Raw genomic sequence first — 17,661 nt, forward strand, 5'->3', positions numbered from 1 at the left:
AGGGGAAACCCTAGGGTGCCTCCCCTTGCCCTTGCCCCTATATATAGTGGAGGTTTTGGGGCTGCTCAACACACGAGTCTCTCTCTCCCAAGGTGCAGCCCTACCTCTCTCCCTCCTCGTCTCTCGTAGTGCTTGGCGAAGCCCTGCTGGAGTACTGCGCTCCTCCACCACCACCACGCCGTCGTGCTGCTACTGGACAGAATCTTCCCCAACCTCTCCCTCTCTCCTTGCTGGATCAAGGCATGGGAGACGTCACCAGGCTGCACATGTGTTGAACGCGGAGGCGCCGTTGTTCGGCGCTTAGATCAGAATCGACCGCGATCTGAATCGCTACGAGTACGACTACCTCATCCGCGTTCTAGTAACGCTTCCGCTTAGCGATCTACAAGGGTATGTAGATGCACTCCCTTACCCTCGTTGCTAGATTACTCCATAGATTGATCTTGGTGATGCGTAGAAAATTTTAAATTTCTGCTACGATCCTCAACACTATCCACTGGGTTAAAGACTATCTGTCGGCTTACAACTGTCCGCCGGGTCTCACCAGCCGGGTTAGGATCTGAGATGACTTAAGGCTCAGGGTGGCTTATCCTTATGAGCCGGGTCTTGGTCGTGGGGAATATCCCCAACAGTTCTCGTGCTAGACCCTGAAGAGAATTGTGAGAGTTCTTGAGAGAGATTTCATCCAAGCATACACCCATGTAAGTGCATCTAGTGCCCCTTAGTGATTTTGGTGTATTGAAGACTTATAGGTTAAGGGACTAATGTGTTTTTAAGTGTACACATGTCTATAAGTCTATGAGGAGTTTGATATTTACAGAGAAAGTCGACCCCTAAAAATGAAGTTCTTCGATTGAAGACTTTGGATTTCTGAAGACTTTTTGAAGACTTAAAGTGAAGAAATTGGTGTGACCTTGAAGACATGGCATTCAATCGAGGGACATGAAGCGTGAATACTTTTGTTTTCGTAGTTTCATTTTTTCTTTCTTGAGTCATAGGAAACACCGTATTGTTAAAGGGGGTCGAGGAAATAATAAGGAAAAATTTCCATGTGATTCTCAACTCAAAATCCTACACCTACCAATCCCTTCGAGTGAAGCCATTGGAAATCTCATACAGTTCAGTCATATTCTTCAGTGACAGAGACAAAGTTCTTCTGGTCTCTGAGGAATTTGTTCAGACTGAGGAGTTAGGAATTCGCTAGTGCGGATTGCCTACACAGTGAGGAACATGATAGCCCTGAGGAATTTTATACTCAAATTTCCAACCATTGTTGTGCCTTGTGCCAACTATCCCAAAATATCTACCCACCTAACGGTCATATCATTGAAGGGAATTTATGTCTTATCATGTCGAGCTACTCCCTAGGCTATAAATAGCCGCCCCCTACAACTAGTAGTTGGTTGGCTGCTCCGAGAAAAACTGACACTTGTCATTTGAGAGCATCCCATCCTCCGAGGACTTTGAGCGAAAATCATCAAGTGAGGAAAACCCAAACCCAAACACCTTCAAACCCAAAGTGATTGAGCATCACTGAAGAGATTGATCCTGCATGGATCCGACGCGACTGTGCTTCTTCCAGACGGTTAGGCGTCATTGTCTAGAGCATCCAAGACGAATTGTGGATCGCCAAGTGACCAAGTCTGTAAAGGTTTGGAAGTCACCTGAAGACTTACCACGAGTGATTGGGCGAGGTCTGTGTGACCTTAGCTCAAGGAGAATATGGTGAGGATTGTGTGTCCAGGACTGTGTGTCCTTAGGTTTAAATACCTAGCCGCTCCAACCAGACGTACAACTAACACAACAGTTGGAACTGGTCTACCAAATCATTGTCTTCACCAAGCTTATTGGTTCTATTTCCTCAACTCTTCCATTTCCTCATAACTGTGTTGTGCACTTGTTCTTATCTGTGTTTGAAGACTTTGACTGAAGACTTTCTCAATTTCCTCAGTTCAATTTCTTCAGTCTGTTTGTCTTCATCCTGTGTTATCCTATGTTTACGCTTTCTGTACTCTATGCTCGTCTTCATTTCATCATTATGACCATGCTTGTGTTCTATTATGTTTACTTTTGAGTACTTATTCCGCTGCAAGTAGTTCTTCACTAAGGAATTTCCTCACTCGCAAATTCCTCAGTGAAGAATTCATAAAAATCGCCTATTCACCCTCCCCTCTAGTCGATATAACGCACTTTCAATTGGTATCAGAGCAAGGTACTCCCTTCTTCTGTGTGATTTTGGTTTAACCGCCTGGAGTTTTTGTTATGTCGACCATATGATTGAAGACCGTGTCATGCCCCATCTTTGACGGTCACGATTATCCCAAGTGGAAGGCCATGGTGAAGAAGCATCTCATGGCGATGAATAGTGAACTGTGGACCGTCACTGAGATTGGTCTTACCGATCTGTGCAAGATGGTAGAAGCTGATGACATTCGCAAGTTCACCCTTCACAACCTCACGGTGAAGGACGTCATCTGCTCCTGTCTGTCTCAAAATCAGTTCAGGAACATGATGCATCTCAATCATGCGAAGCTTATCTGGGACCATCTCTCTAAGGTCTATGAAGGTCATTGAACCCGTCATGATCCTTGGTTTGAGGACTTCAAGGAATCACTCAAAGGGATGACGTTCGAACCATAATCATCATCTTCTACACCATGCCTTATGGCAAAAGATGCAAAGGTAACTGAATGCTATCTATCTGAATCCAGTGATGATGAATCTGGTGATGAATTTGGACCCAGCTATGTCAAACTTGCTTCCCTTGCCACTAAACAACAAAGAGCTTTGGAAAAAGTTCAATACATGCTAAATAAGAGCGATGATATGTTGGGTGAAGAAATGGATCAGTCGAAAGCCTTGGCTGAGAGTCTTCAGAGACTTCAGTCTAGGTTTGACAACCATCAAGGTAATCATAACACTCTCTTATCTGATCATGAGAAGCTTTCTTATGAATTTTTTCTAAGAAAGCAAGATCTTGAAAAGCTAAGAGTGAGTTATGAAGATCTTCAGAAGGAGCGAGATTCATTACTTACTCAACAAATCAGCGCTGCTCAGGAAGAATTTGTTCCTCCATGTTTAAAGTGCATTGAACGTGAATTTGCTAATTCTTCACCTGAATGTTCAAATACTTCTAATGCTACAAATTCTTCACCTGTCTCTGCTATCACTAATTCCTCATCTGAGAACATTGCTAGTATCACTGATGATGCAGGGCTGAAGGAATTGTACATGACAAGCATGTACAAAAGCCTCAAAGGGCATCAAACTCTTTGTGATGTGCTTAAAAAGCAGATCCTCAACAGGAACCCTAGGAAAGAGGGTATTGCCTTTGAGAGGAAACTCAATGCTAATGGTACATATTGGAAGCCTGAGCAGTACCCCCAAACCTCATGGGTTGCTGCAAAGGGACCTCCAGTTGATCCATCCAATTTATCTGGCTTTGCATGTGAATCTCCTCATTCTGCTGATGAGTCAGTTGACTCCAACTATAAACTGTTCAAAAATCAGAATGGTGATGTATTTGTTAGATATGTTGGCACTAACTGCAGGAACGGTTCCCCTATGAAGAAAATCTGGGTTCCCAAAAGATGCCTTGAAAATCTTCAGGTGAATGTCATCATGACACCACCAGTGAAGAATAGGAACCCCAAATCAACTTCTTCATATGGACCAAATTCTTCATATGGATCCAAGTCCTCATACGGACCAAATTCCTCACGTGGATCAAATTCCTCAAAAGGATCAAAGTCCTCATATGAACATCATCGTGCTAACACCTCTGTTTTGCAGGGAAGAGCTAAGGGCTATGAATATGAGCATTATTCTTCCAACCATTATGTTCATAAGTCTTCGAAGAATTTCTCTGCTTATTCATATTCTTATCCTAACTCCTCTTATGTGAAACGAAATGGACTGGCTTCTATGCCACCTTTCTCGTATGGATCTCGCAGAGTGATGAACTCTTTGCCACCCCTTCAGATGTGGGTGGTGAAGAAAAAGAACTAATTTCTTCTACAGGGTCAGGTCTCCAGACGTGCATAAACGTCTGAAGAATTTGCTGGAGACCTGAGATTGCCTGAAGGGACGCAGGCTAATCATTGAAGAAATGAACTTTCATTTCTCACGTCCTCATATTGTTTTACCTGTTCTATTACTTGATGAAATTGATCTGATGAATTGTGATGTCATATTCTTCACTAATGAAGTATATGAGTTCGTAAGCTACACTAATTCATCTGCAGGATGATCAACCCAAAGCCAGTGAGTGGGTCCTCGATAGTGGATGTACAAATCACATGACCGGTGACAAGAATCTATTGATGAATGCTCCCTTATCTCCATTGCATCTGAAGCATATCATCTTCACAGACAAAGGAAAAAGCAAGGTATTTGGTCTAGGTAAGGTTGCGATCACAAGGGATCGACCCATGGACAAGGTCATGCTTGTCGAGTCCCTATGATACAACCTCATGTCTGTCTCAATGCTTTGTGATCTTGACATGGTTGTTGTCTTTGGCAAGTATCGTTGTGTTGTGGTCTTGGAAGCTGACAATTCCAAAGTCTTCGAAGGCTTTAGGAGAGGAGACTTGTATATTGTTGATTTCTCTACAGGACCTTAACCAGCCGTATGCCTACTTACAAAAGCTTCAGAAGGCTGGCTATGGCATCGACGACTTGGTCATGCAGGCATGAAGAATTTACACATGCTTGTGAATAAGGAGCATGTCATTGGCATTGAGAATGTCAAATTCCTCAAGGATCACTTGTGCGGAGCCTCTGAAGCTGGAAAGATGACCAAGGCCAAGCATCCAACGAAGACAATCATGACTACTACTCGACCATTTGAATTGCTTCACATGGATCTTTTTGGTCCTAATCATTATTCTTCAGTTTCAAATGATGCATCTCAATACGGCTTTGTCATTGTTGATGATTACTCTCGTTACACATGGGTACATATTGTCACTTACAAACATGAAGTACAGGAAGTCTTCAAACGATTTTCTTCGAGGGCTTCAACCAACTTTGGTGTGAAGATCAAGCACATCAGAAGTGACAATGGAACTGAGTTCAAGAATTCTGGTCTTGATGACTATCTTGATGAACTCAGTATTACTCATGAGTTATTTGCTCCTTATACTCCTCAGCAAAATGGCGTCGTGGAGCACAAGAACAAGACTCTTGCTGAGATGGCTCGCACTATGCTTGATGAATACAAGACGCCTCGGCGTTTCTAGATTGATGCAATTGATACCGCATGCCACATCATCAACAGGGTATATCTTCACAAATTCTTCAAGAAAACTGCTTATGAACTCCTCACTGACAAGAAACCCAATGTGAGTTATTTCAAAGTCTTCGGTGCTAAATGTTGGATTAGATATCCTCATTACAACTCAAAATTTGCACCGAAAGCACATGAAGATTTTATGCTTGGTTACGGAAAGGACTCACACACCTACAGAGTCTTCAACAACGTTCTTCACAAAATTGCTGAAACTGTAGATGTGCGGTTCGATGAAACTAATGGCTCGCAAAGAGAGAACCTACCTTCTGTGATAGATGAACCAGCACCTGAGGAAACTATCAAGTTCAAGGCTACTGAGGATGTCATTCCAAACGAAGAATCTGCTGAAGAATTCATTACAGAACACGAAGAACGTCGAGCTAATGCACCTGAAGAAAATGCTGATCAAATTCCTCGACGACAACCAGCTCATCCTCGCGTTGCAAATGAAGTGCAGATTGAGAAAATCATCGATGACATTGAAGCACCAGGTCCCATCACACGCTCAAGAGCTTCACATTTGTCTAACTTTTGTGGGCACTTTGCTTTTGTCTCTATCACATAGCATAGTAAGGTATATGAAGCATTTCTAGAGCCTGAGTGGATTCAAGCTATGCAAGAAGAATTACATCAGTTCGAGCTCAACAACGTCTGGGAACTGGTCAAATGTCCAGATCCTCACAAGCACAGTATCATTGGCACAAAGTGGATCTCCGCAACAAGTAAGATGAAAATGGCCTTGTGGTGAGGAATAAGGCACGACTTGTAGCTCAAGGCTACACACAGGTTGAAGGAATTGATTTCAATGAAACTTTTGCACCTGTTGCTAGACTTGAGGCTATTCGCATATTACTTGCTTATGCTAACCATCATGATATCACTCTATATCAAATAGATGTGAAAATTGCATTCCTCAATGGTAAGGTTGAGGAAGAAGTATATGTTGCTCAACCCCCAGGTTTTGAAGATGCAAAGCATCCTGACAAAGTCTTCAGACTCAATAAGGCCCTCTATGGCCTTAAGTAGGCCCCTCGGGCATGGTATGATACTTTGAAGGAATTCCTCATGAAGAAAGGCTTCAAACCCGGTTCACTTGACCCTACTCTTTTCACTAAATCATATGATGGTGAATTGTTTGTGTGCCAAATTTATGTTGATGATATTATCTTTGGCTGTACTGACCAACGTTAGAGTGATGAATTTGCCTATATGATGAGTGAAGAATATCAAATGTCTATGATGGGAGATTTGAAATTCTTCTTAGGTCTTCAAATTCGTCAACAACACCATGGCATATTCATATCTCAGGAGAAATACCTCAAGGACATATTGAGGAAATTCGGCATGCAGGATTGCAAAGGGGTCAAAATTCCAATGCCCACAAATGGCCATCTATGCACTGATGAAAATGGTTTTAACTTTGATCAAAAGGTATATTGATCCATGATTGGTTCTCTATTGTACGTATGTGCATCTAGGCCAGATATTATGCTTAGTGTTTGCATGTGTGCCCGATTTCAAGCTACACCGAAGGAATCACACCATAAGGTTGTGAAGCATATTCTTCAATATGTAGCTCACACACCAACACTTGGATTATGGTACCCCCAAGGGCTCGGCTTTTTATCTCATTGGATATTCAGAGTCTAACTATGCTGGCGATCGTGTGGACCGCAAGTCAACATCATGCACATGCCATTTCCTCGGACGATCTTTGGTCTGTTGGTCCTCGAAGAAACAGAACTCCGTGTCACTGTCTACTGCTGAAGCTGAGTATATTACTGCTGGTTCTTGATGTGCTCAATTACTATGGATGAAGCAAACTCTCAAGGACTACGGCATCAACATGAAGAATGTGCCTCTCTACTGTGACAATGAGAGTGCAATCAAGATTGCTCACAACCCAGTTCAGCACTCGAAGACAATGCACATTCAAATTCGTCATCATTTTCTTCGTGATCATGTGTTGAAGGGCGACATTTCTATTGAGCATGTGAAGACTGAAGAACAGCTAGCCTATATCTTCACAAAGCCCTTGGATGAGAAGAGATTTAGCAAGTTGGGGTGTGAGCTAAATATCTTAGAATCTTCGAATGTTCTTTGAAAAGGACACTCATCCTAACACTTATGCAAAATTGATGACTTAGATGTGCAACACAAGAAGAAACATTTTTTTGTTCAATCAATGAAGACTAACACTAAGTGTGAAGAAATTAATGAAGAATTTGATTCTCAGAGCCCTACAACAATTGTACGCGGTGTTTGATATCATCATTCTTATACGATGGGTCACGCCACCACCAAAAGTTGAAAATCTTCAATTTGAGTTTTTCCTCAGTTTTGAAATTCCTCAGTTGTTATTTTTCTTCAACTTTGCATTGCCTTCACCTTTTCCGTCGTTTTTCTTCATATATATATATAAGTTTATCTCCTCTACAACATTCACCTATTGCTAATTCTTCAAGTTGCCTTTTCTGCTAAGTGAATGTGATTGGACCCTTCCCCCTCTATGCTATACTCAACCCATTCTATTCACAAATTCTTCATGTGCGTTCTATTTGAAACTCGTTCAAAACCTTCACTGTGTCCTTGTCAGCTGAAAAATTTGCGAATAGAACTTTTTAACTTATCTTATCTAAATTTTCGGCTTTGCCGCTCAAACCGTTCCACATCCCATGATAATACTTATCTATTCACGCACGATCTCACACGATCTCCACCTCTCAGTACGTGGGTGACACATGACAAGCGAATGAGAATGGTCAGGGGCACGTTCGTCCAAATTCTTCGGGCGAACAATTTTTCACTCCTTCTATAAATACCCCCCCTTCCTCACTTCTCTTTTACTCCGCTCAACCTCACTCCAGCTCGAGCTTCTCAAACCCTTGCGCCGCCGCTACTCCATCATCGCCGGTGAGGAAGAGCTTCACTGCCTCGACCTCGTCGCCATCGTACTCGCGTCGGCTGCGGAATTCTTCACTCCGCCACCACTGTAGCTATCTTCCTCGGCCGAGTTAGGGCGTGGAAGATCTAAACTGACGAACTTCACATCTACTCTTCCCAGTTCGTCGTGTTCTTAGTTCAGGGTAATTAAAAGTTACTTTTACTACCCTCTTTGATTCAAATGTTTTCTACAAAATCTTCAAAGATGTTTTTCTTCAAATCCTCACACACTAAAACACCTCACATGTCATCTAATCTTGATTCGTTTCTCTAAGAAACATTTTTCTTCAAGATTCCTCAATTGTGTGGATTTTTGATCTGTACAACTCTGGAACCTAAGACAAAGAACGCTCAGTGAAATTCTTCAAGACTCATGTGGTCAAATTCCTCAAACTTATTCTTTTTGAAAAACCTTCTGAGAACACATATGACCTCTCCAAATTCCTCGCAACTATACTCTGTTCACAGGTACACATGTCCGCTGCTGAATCACTAGGTTCTCATCAACTTAACTCATTTGTAGCGTTCCTCGAAGAAAAGTTGCATACATCTTCAGAGAATTCAATTGTCCAAATTCCTTAGCTGAAGAAAATGGCTGATGGAAAGAAGCCACGGAAAGGAGGAAAGAGGCCTGAGGTCAATACTGCCTTTGAGATCCCTGATGACATATACAAGGATTATTGCACTCCTGATGAGGCTAAGTTTGGCAAAGAGGACAAAAATCAGCGCAAGGGGCGCATTCAAAGAATAGAGAGGAGATGGGCAAGAGAGTGGAGGGAGTACATGTATGTTACTCCCAAGTACATGAAGAAGTTCGCTTTAAATCCTCCATGCCCAAGACCTTCGTTGGCACTTGGCCAAGTAGCAGATCCCACCAGCCTCAAGCGCGGCGAGGACTATCCTGACGAATGGGCCAAGTGCCAGGCCAAGTTATCCAAACAGGCAAGAGAAGCAGTGAGGAAATTCAATAAAGACTCTGCTACTGCTGCTGCCACTGCTGAGGCCTCTGCAAGCAAGCCAAAGAAGGCCATGGCAAAGAAGCCTACTCATAAGCCAAGTGCTTCACCCTCAATGCCCTCATGACCTAGTTCCTCAGCAATTCCCTCACGACCAGATTCTTCAAAGCCCTCATGGCCAATTCCTCAAGCTGCTCTAGCTCCTCCCAAGTCCTCAGATCCTCCGCCAAAGTCCTCAGCTGCTCCGTCCAAATCCTCTGCACCTGTGCATCTTGCCACATGCCAAAGGACAATGGGCATCTCTATTGCCTCAGGAGCTTCTGCTAGTTCCTCAGCTGCACCAAATTCTTCAACTGGACTATCTCTGCTGAAGACAAAGGCCACTGCTGGACGAGGCTCTTGCCCAAGTCCTCACAAGAAGCAGCTTGCCTTCCAAGTGCCGTCTAATGAAGACGAAACTGATGATGAGGAACTTGTCGAAATCATCAGAGACAGGCAACTCAAGGCTGCTAGAGCCAAAGGCACAAATGTGCCTCTTCTTTTGGATCCCAAGTTGACCCTCGTTTACATTGATCTCTGGCACGAGGATCCAAATACTCCTATGCCTGATTTCAAACTCACTCCTGTCCAAAGTCATATGCTGACTGCCTTCATCCAAGAAGAAAAATGGAAATTTGAGAAGGCTAGGCAGCTCAAGAAAGTGCAGTACAGGAAGGAGTGCTTCTTGAAGAAAAACGTTGTCTCTACGACAACTGAAGAACTTGTCACTATTCAATATGAGATCAAGAAACCCAGTGATGAATTTGATGTATACCGTGCTGACTAGCTTGGAGCCAAAGTCAGGTTCGTGAATTTGACAGAGAAGTTCACTTCCAATGTTGTAGCCCCAACGCAACAAGAAAATCCTTAGGCTGAGGCTTCAGCTCAGCCGACTAACGAAAATGCCAGCACCACTGATGATTTTCAGGCTGCTGAAGAAACTCAAAGTACCAGGGCTGATGACTGCATTCCAGCCGCTGATGAAATTGCCAGGGCAACCTCTAGTGTTGCACGTGAAGAAATTGCCAAGACAACTGAAGTTTCAACCGCTGTGCCTGAAGAAAATGAAGAAATCAGGGCAACTGCATCAGTTGTGTCTGAAGAAGTTCAACCAATTTCCTCTGCTCCTCCTGTGCCTACACCTACTCTGATCCTTCCATCTGCATCAGATGTGAAGAAGACCAAGGCTACAGAGCGTGCAACTATGAAGAAAAGGAAGGCATCAACTTCATCAGATTCTTCAGCTTCGAAGAAGATGAAGCCCTTGACTAGCTCTTTTGCAAATCCAATTGATGCCATTCCAGTCTCATCCATGCCATCAAAGGACCTTGTTCCTTTTGATGAAGAATATGTGATTCCAAGTGAATCAGATGAAGAGATTCCTTCTGCTGCTTCGTTAGAGTAGTTGGGTGAAGAAATTGAAGTGGATGCAATCCCTTCAACCCCAATAGTTTCATCACCTATGCCTCAGATCACTACTGAAGAGGACTACGTTCAAGAAAAGTGTGAAGATGAAGATGTGGACATTGGTTGTACTACACCAGTGCTGAATGATGACTTTTGGGAAAATCAGCACCCCAACTCTCCTTTGCTCACACTGTTGCAACAAATTCCCCAGTCCCCAGTAACTACAGTTCAAATGGGATCTGATGAACCACATGCCACACCATCTGTCCATGAAGATATTCCAGCCACTAGTGCTAAAGAAAATGTAAATGAAGAATTGAATACCCAGGCTGCCACTGAAGAAGAAGCTGAAATTCCTCAGCCTGTGGAACCCGAGATTGCGATTCCTGAGTTGGTGATGCAATTGACTGATACTCCTCAGCCCAAGCCAAAGGATCCATTCTCGAAGAAACAAAAATTCAAGGCTGAAAACTTCTTCGGCAAGTACGTGTTCTTCACTAATTATAATCCTTATGACTCTGCTCGTCTTAGAAGGAAGCGCTTCTGGACTGCCATCCAAGCGAACTTTTATTCTTCACTGCTCTTCAACAAGGACAAAGTCTTCGACCACGAGCATATTCCTCACGTCGACATGGAGTCCATGCCTTGTTTTACTCCAGTTCTCGGTGTGCTTCATGACGCAGGCTTCCACAACTTTTGCACGGATATTTGCGATTGGAATGAAGAACTCATTCTTCAATTCTATGCAACCTTGCACATCATCGGCGATGCTGATGACATCAACACCTGGGTGTTGGACTGGATGACCGAAAACACTCACTATAAGGTACCAGCCTCTGAATTACTTCACGCCCTGCCCATCAGTCCACCCATTGAAGGAGCTCGCTGCTTGTACCAAGAGCCTGAACTTGCTGCTCATTATATGCAAGTGCTTATGAAGCCTCTGAAGCCAGGTCAAGCCCCAAGGACCAAATTCCTCGTGAAGGAATTGTTGTATGTACCAAGAACCGTCTATCGCATTCTAATGAAGACAATGAGTCCGATCAAAGGCCACGACTCGTCTGATGAGGAAATTGTTGGCATCATGAAGAATCTGCTATTCAACATCATTCATGGCATTCCTGTCAATTATCATGATTTCTTCATGAGGACTCTAGCAAATGTTGCACTTTATCCGTTTGAGCTGAAGCCTTACGCTCCTTGGATTATGAGATTCCTTAGAACAAGGTCTTCACTCAACTACAAGGCTGACACTCTCAACCATTGCAGCTACTTGCCCCCCATTGAAGTCCTCAAAAAGACATTTTCCTCAGCTGATGACAAGGGCAAAGCTGCTGCTGTTATAGATGAAGGCATTCGTCCATTGGATGGTCAGTTTCGCAAAGTTTCATCTTATTCCACCAATGATGACTCTGCCACTCATGATTCTGCTGCTAATGCATCCAAGCCAAATCCTCAAGCTACTGCTCCTTGTGTGATGATTGACCGTGAGCTGCTTCTTAGTCTTCACCAGAAGGTGGATCGAAACCACAAATGGGTTAAGCGTCAGTTTGGCTCTATTCTTCACAACATGATTGCTACACATAATGCAGTGAAGAAAAACCATTACTACCTCCATGAAGTCTTCGATCGCACCTGGGCTATTCTCTCACATGTATACGGTGAAGAAGATCTGAAGCAAATGGGTCTCGAGGAGGATTTTGACTGGTCTGCACCTCCACCGAAGAAATACAAGAAGGTCAAGGTTCCTTCCCTGGTGGCAAGATCCTATTCTTCATCATGCGACACCGACGAGCATGAAGACTTGGACGACACTGCGGCAGGCCCTACAACAACAAACGGCCCCAACAATGCTGGCGCAACTTCATCAAGTTGATATTCTTCAGGGGCGTTAGTCCTCATTTTCGATCCTTTTGGTCATTCGATGACAGAGGGGGGGATTTGAGTTAGTCTTCAAGCGGGTCTATCGATATGGGTATTTTTTTGCTAAGTTACAACTCTCGTTCTTTTGAAGACTTTGTTGGATCGAGTTGTAAACTTAAACTCTATGGGGGCCTGATACTTTTGATGTGTTCTTCTGCATGCTTATTCCTTGTTAATGTTAATGCATGCATGCTGAATTACATCAGTCACCATATTTCATCATGCATTTCAAATTCTTCATATTATATGTCAAATGCGTGTATGAATTTCAAGATATAGGGGGAGATCTCCATGATTCTACTCTTCAAGTGTTCTTCAAAAGCAAATTCCTCACTATGCACATCTTCTGGGGGAGTTCTTCTACATCTTGCAATCAAATTCCTCAATACCAGTTGTCGGTGTCAAAACCGGCAGATCTCGGGTATGGGGTCCCGAACTGTGCGTCTAGGCTGGATGGTAACAGGAGGCAAGGGAGACGATGTTTTACCCAGGTTCGGGCCCTCTTGATGGAGGTAAAACCCTACGTCCTGCTTGATTAATATTGATGATATAGGTAGTACAAGAGTAGATCTACCACGAGATCAGAGAGGCTAAACCCTAGAAGCTAGCCTATGGTATGATTGTATGTTGTGATTGTTGTCCTACGGACTAAAACCCTTCGGTTTATATAGACACCGGAGAGGGTTAGGGTTACACAAGGTCGGTGACAAAGGAGGAGATATCCATATTTGTATTGTCTAGCTTGCCTTCCACGCTAAGTAGAGTCCCATCCGGACACGAGACGAAGTCTTCAATCTTGTGTCTTCATAGTCTAACAGTCCGACCAATGGAGATAGTCCGGCTGTCCGGAGACCCCCTAATCCAGGACTCCCTCAGTAGCCCCTGAACCAGGCTTCAATGACGATGAGTCCGGTGCGCAGTATTGTCTTCGGCATTGCAAGGCGGGTTCCTTCTCCGAATACATCACAGAAGAACTTGAAAACGAGGATAATGTCCGACCCTGAAAATTAAGTTGCGCATTCCACCGCAAAGAGAATAATATTTTCGCAGATCTAACTTGCTGGCTTGTTTTGGTATCATGACGTTATGTCATGGCCCGGTGATTATTCGAACCGTTCCTTTTAACAAGCCCCGCACATAACATGAGGCAATTTTCGACATGTCTTGTCAAAGCAGAGATCGTGTCCCCTTATTACGGGATTCTCATCAATACGGGTGTGGGTAACCCAACTGCGCCATCAATTGCGGCGCTTGGGGGATAAGCGAGTTTTACCGGGCAAGTGGGGACGCTTAGTTTCGTCCGCCCATATAAAGGGACAAGGATGCACCTTTCTATCCACGCCTTCTTCCTCCTTTGCTCATCCGTTTTCGCACACTCGAGCCCTAGCGCCCAAGTCCTCACTTCCACCTCAACCTTCTCCAACCATGTCTGGAGCGGGACGCAAGTGGATGGTCTCCTCCGTCACGGAGGGAGACATCAAGAAACTAAGGAGAACCGGATACCTGCCCGACGACATCGTGCACCGGCTCCCAGATGAGGGGCAGCTCATCCCCACCCCCAGGCCCCACGAGAGGGTGGTATTCCTCACCCATTTCCTCCGCGGACTGGGATTCCCTCTTCATCTCTTCGTTCGGGGCTCATGTTCTATTATGGCCTGGATTTCCATGATCTGGCCCCGAACTTCATCCTCAACATCTCGGCGTTTATCGTCGTGTGCGAGGCCTACCTCCGCATCAAGCCCCACTTCGGCTTATGGTTGAAGACCTTCAATGTCAAGCCGAAGGTGGTGGGCGGCCGCCAGGCAGAGTGCGGAGGCGCCATGGTGGGCAAGATGCCCAACATAACATGGCTCGAGGGCTCCTTTGTGGAAACCATAAAGGGGTGGCAATCGGGTGGTTCTATATCACCAAGCCACGCGACCCCGCATGGGCAGTGGCCCCCGAGTTCCGATCTGGCATCCCCACGCGGCTCACCACCTGGAAAGAGAAGGGCCTGTCCTAGGGTAGTTCGAAGGAGCTGACCGGAGTCCAACATGTATTTAAAACATGTTGGACAAGAAGCTCAAGCTTGTCAACATAGTCCAGGTCATGCTCATCCGCCGGATACTGCCGTGCCAACAATGGGAGTTCACCTTGTGGGAATTCAATCCGGCGCAGCATGGAACTCTGAACAGGCTCTTCGACACGACTCATGAAGACGCCTGGAGGGTGCTGTTCAAAAGTGCCGAGGGACATCCCCCTATTACCGAGGATCGTGGATTCAGTGCGAAGCACCAAGCCAGTGCGGTAAGCTGCTTTACCTTTCACAGGATAATCATCTTTTATATAGATTGACTTTATGCGGGATCTAAACTCCCGTACCTTTGACAAGACTGGCAGAAGATGGCCGGACAGATCGACTGTCCAGCTCCTTTGCCCGAAGGCCCCGCTGATGCTCTTTTGGCGAAGATGTTGACTCCGGCCCCTTACAAGGTGCCGGAGAAGACCAAGAAGCCCAAGGGAGCTCGAAAGAGTTCCCGACGCCAGGCGTCGTCGGACTCACCGTCCGATGACTCTACGGCGCACTCCTCCCCCGAAGACGACGAAGAAGAAGAAGAAGATGCTCCCCCACCGACTGGGAGAGACAAGAAAAGGAAGGCCGCCCAATCGGGGAGGCCGGAGGGTCCAAGAAGGGAAGGACTCTCCTTCCGGACAGTTCCACCGCCGCCAACGAAGGCGAAGACGATTGGTTGCCCAGGGTCAAGCCCCCGGGGAGATTGTAAGTATTCGGATACCAGAGTAACTAATTGGATTCCATTGTCGCACTTCTTTCCTTAATCGCCGAACATAATTATGCAGGCCGCCCTGAGCCAATATCGAGGTATCATCGGATGGCTCCCTGGGCTCGTCGGACATGGATAGCGATCCAGTCCCGACCGCCACCTCCACTCATCCTGCCGATGATGCCGAGGTGTTGTCTCAAGAGGCACCGGATCGAGGGGAGACAGTCCCGGAGGCGCCTCAAGGCGACCTTCCGGACTCCGGGAGCTGAGGGGACGGGGCCCCCGAGAGCTCCGAGTTCGGCCCTCAGCCCAACACCGTGCCGGACCCTCCAGCAGTTCCAGGCTCGGGCAGGCAGTCTCCTTCTAAGAGGAGCAAGACGCATGTGCCGGTGACCTCTGTCCATCCAGAGGCGCCGGGCAATCTACTGGAAGCGCTTCGCAGTGCTTCCATCAACGAGGAGCACCGCACTATCATGAGTGCGGTCATCCAGAAGGTTCAGTCCGCCAAGAGCGGATTGACTGAAGCCTGTGCCAGCCTTCTAATAGGCTTCGAGGTAAGTGTTTTAAAATGTAGTAGAAATATTACCGCATAGACAGTCGCCCCTGATGCTTTGTTCGGTGTTTAAAAAGAAAAACCGAACAGAGGATCAAATAATACCGCAGGAGTCTAACATAAGTATGTCGATATGCGTATGCAGGCTTCGCTGCTGGCGTCCGCCGCACTGACTGCGGAGGTCGTCGTGCTGAAGCAGGACCTCAAGGGGTCCAAGAAGGAGCTCGGCCTTGCCAAGAGGCAGCTCGAGGAGAACAAGGGTAAGTAATACCCCGTCTATAGATATGTATATAAAAAAGGACGCGATTCAAAATGACAGGATCATTGTATGTTTTCCATGGGCCACAACTGAGGTGGCAACCCCGAAGCAACCGCTGACCAAGGCCGAAGATACAACGGCCAAGGAGCGCACCGAGCGAGAGAAGCACGAGGCTCGGGTGGGCGAGGTGCAGCAAGAGCTCCAGGCTCTCGTGACGAAGCACGAGGCGTTGGAGCTTGACTTGAAGACTCGAGAGTCTGAGCTTGCCGTGGCCCGTGAGAGCGCAAAGAGTGCCAAGGCCGAGGCACAGAAGGCCTCGGATCCGGAGCTCTTCAGGAGCATATGAGGTCGAGGACGGAAGCTCGACGGAGAAGCTGTTCTGGTCTCAGTATGCTGAGGCCGAACATCCGGTGCCGATGAGCGACCAGCTGAAGCAGATGGTCGAGCTACATAAGGCGGCCTATCAGGCCATGAAGGGCTTTATAGTCCGGCTGTGGCCAGGCGACGCCCTTTCGAACAACTTCTTCGGCCAGGTGAGTCGGCTTGTGGATGCCTGCCCACGGCTGGAGGTCGTCAAGCGATCCGTCTGCATTGAAGGTGCACGCCGGGCTTTCGCCCGTGTAAAAATGCAGTGGGTCAAGCTGGATGCTGTGAAGCTGATCAAGGAGGGGCCGCTGGAGGGCAAGGAGCACCGCCACCCCGAGATGTACTATGAGGGTGTTCTGCCGGGTGCCCGTCTTATCGCGGATGAGTGCTCAAAAGATGTAATATTTGAATGAGACTTGCTCGTTTTATCCTGTATGTATGAAAACTTGTTTCATATGCGCTATGCAACGCTTGTTGGAATTTAAAATATTACCTTCTGTTTGGCTGTTTATCCAATCTAAGAGATGGCTAGTCCTCGGCTTCTGCCCCCATGCCACGAGTGCTGCGATGTTCGGGATAAACCTAAGCACTCTTGTTCCCATGTTTGGGTCCTTTGAGGGAGGGGCTCAGCACAACGAACAAGGCAACCGGACTAATAATGCTTTATCACTCTCACTTAGCCATAGAATTCTATAATTTTAAATTTCGGCGAAGCCCCTGGTATTCGGAAGGCCGAATTCGGGGCGCGATACACGCCTGTAAGCCAGACAGGGCCGGCCCCTTGCCCTAAGCGGCATAAGTCTTTAGGGACTCAAAAAACCTTGTCGAATAGTGACCAGTCTCTCGCCTTATCATGACAGTCAGTTTTAGCTTTCTCTACTGAGGTGCTCAGCCCGGCAGAACCGGGGCACAATCGCAGTAGTTCTCCTAGCGCTACCTTAGCCGATAGAGCGGAACGTAAGGTACCAAAACATAGGAGCCAGGCAAACCCAACATTTGACCAAAGACATGATTCGGAGCTGATGCATATAATGCTATAAGTTTGGGGTGCAGCACTTGTGAAAGTGTTCGGACTTTTCACACCGCATTGTGGCATACGTAAGCCCCTGGTTTATTGGCCGTACCAAATTGTACGGTTGCAAGGCGTCATTAGTGAACACGTA

At 46.0% G+C, this 17,661-nt stretch overlaps 1 pseudogene; it reads left to right on the forward strand.

The window, feature by feature from the left end:
* Positions 1–17,661, forward strand: part of LOC119272076 — a 39,636-nt pseudogene that overhangs the window by 10,655 nt on the left and 11,320 nt on the right.

The sequence above is a fragment of the Triticum dicoccoides genome, chromosome 3A, assembly GCF_002162155.2.
Source record: "Triticum dicoccoides isolate Atlit2015 ecotype Zavitan chromosome 3A, WEW_v2.0, whole genome shotgun sequence".
Lineage (NCBI taxonomy): Eukaryota > Viridiplantae > Streptophyta > Magnoliopsida > Poales > Poaceae > Triticum > Triticum dicoccoides.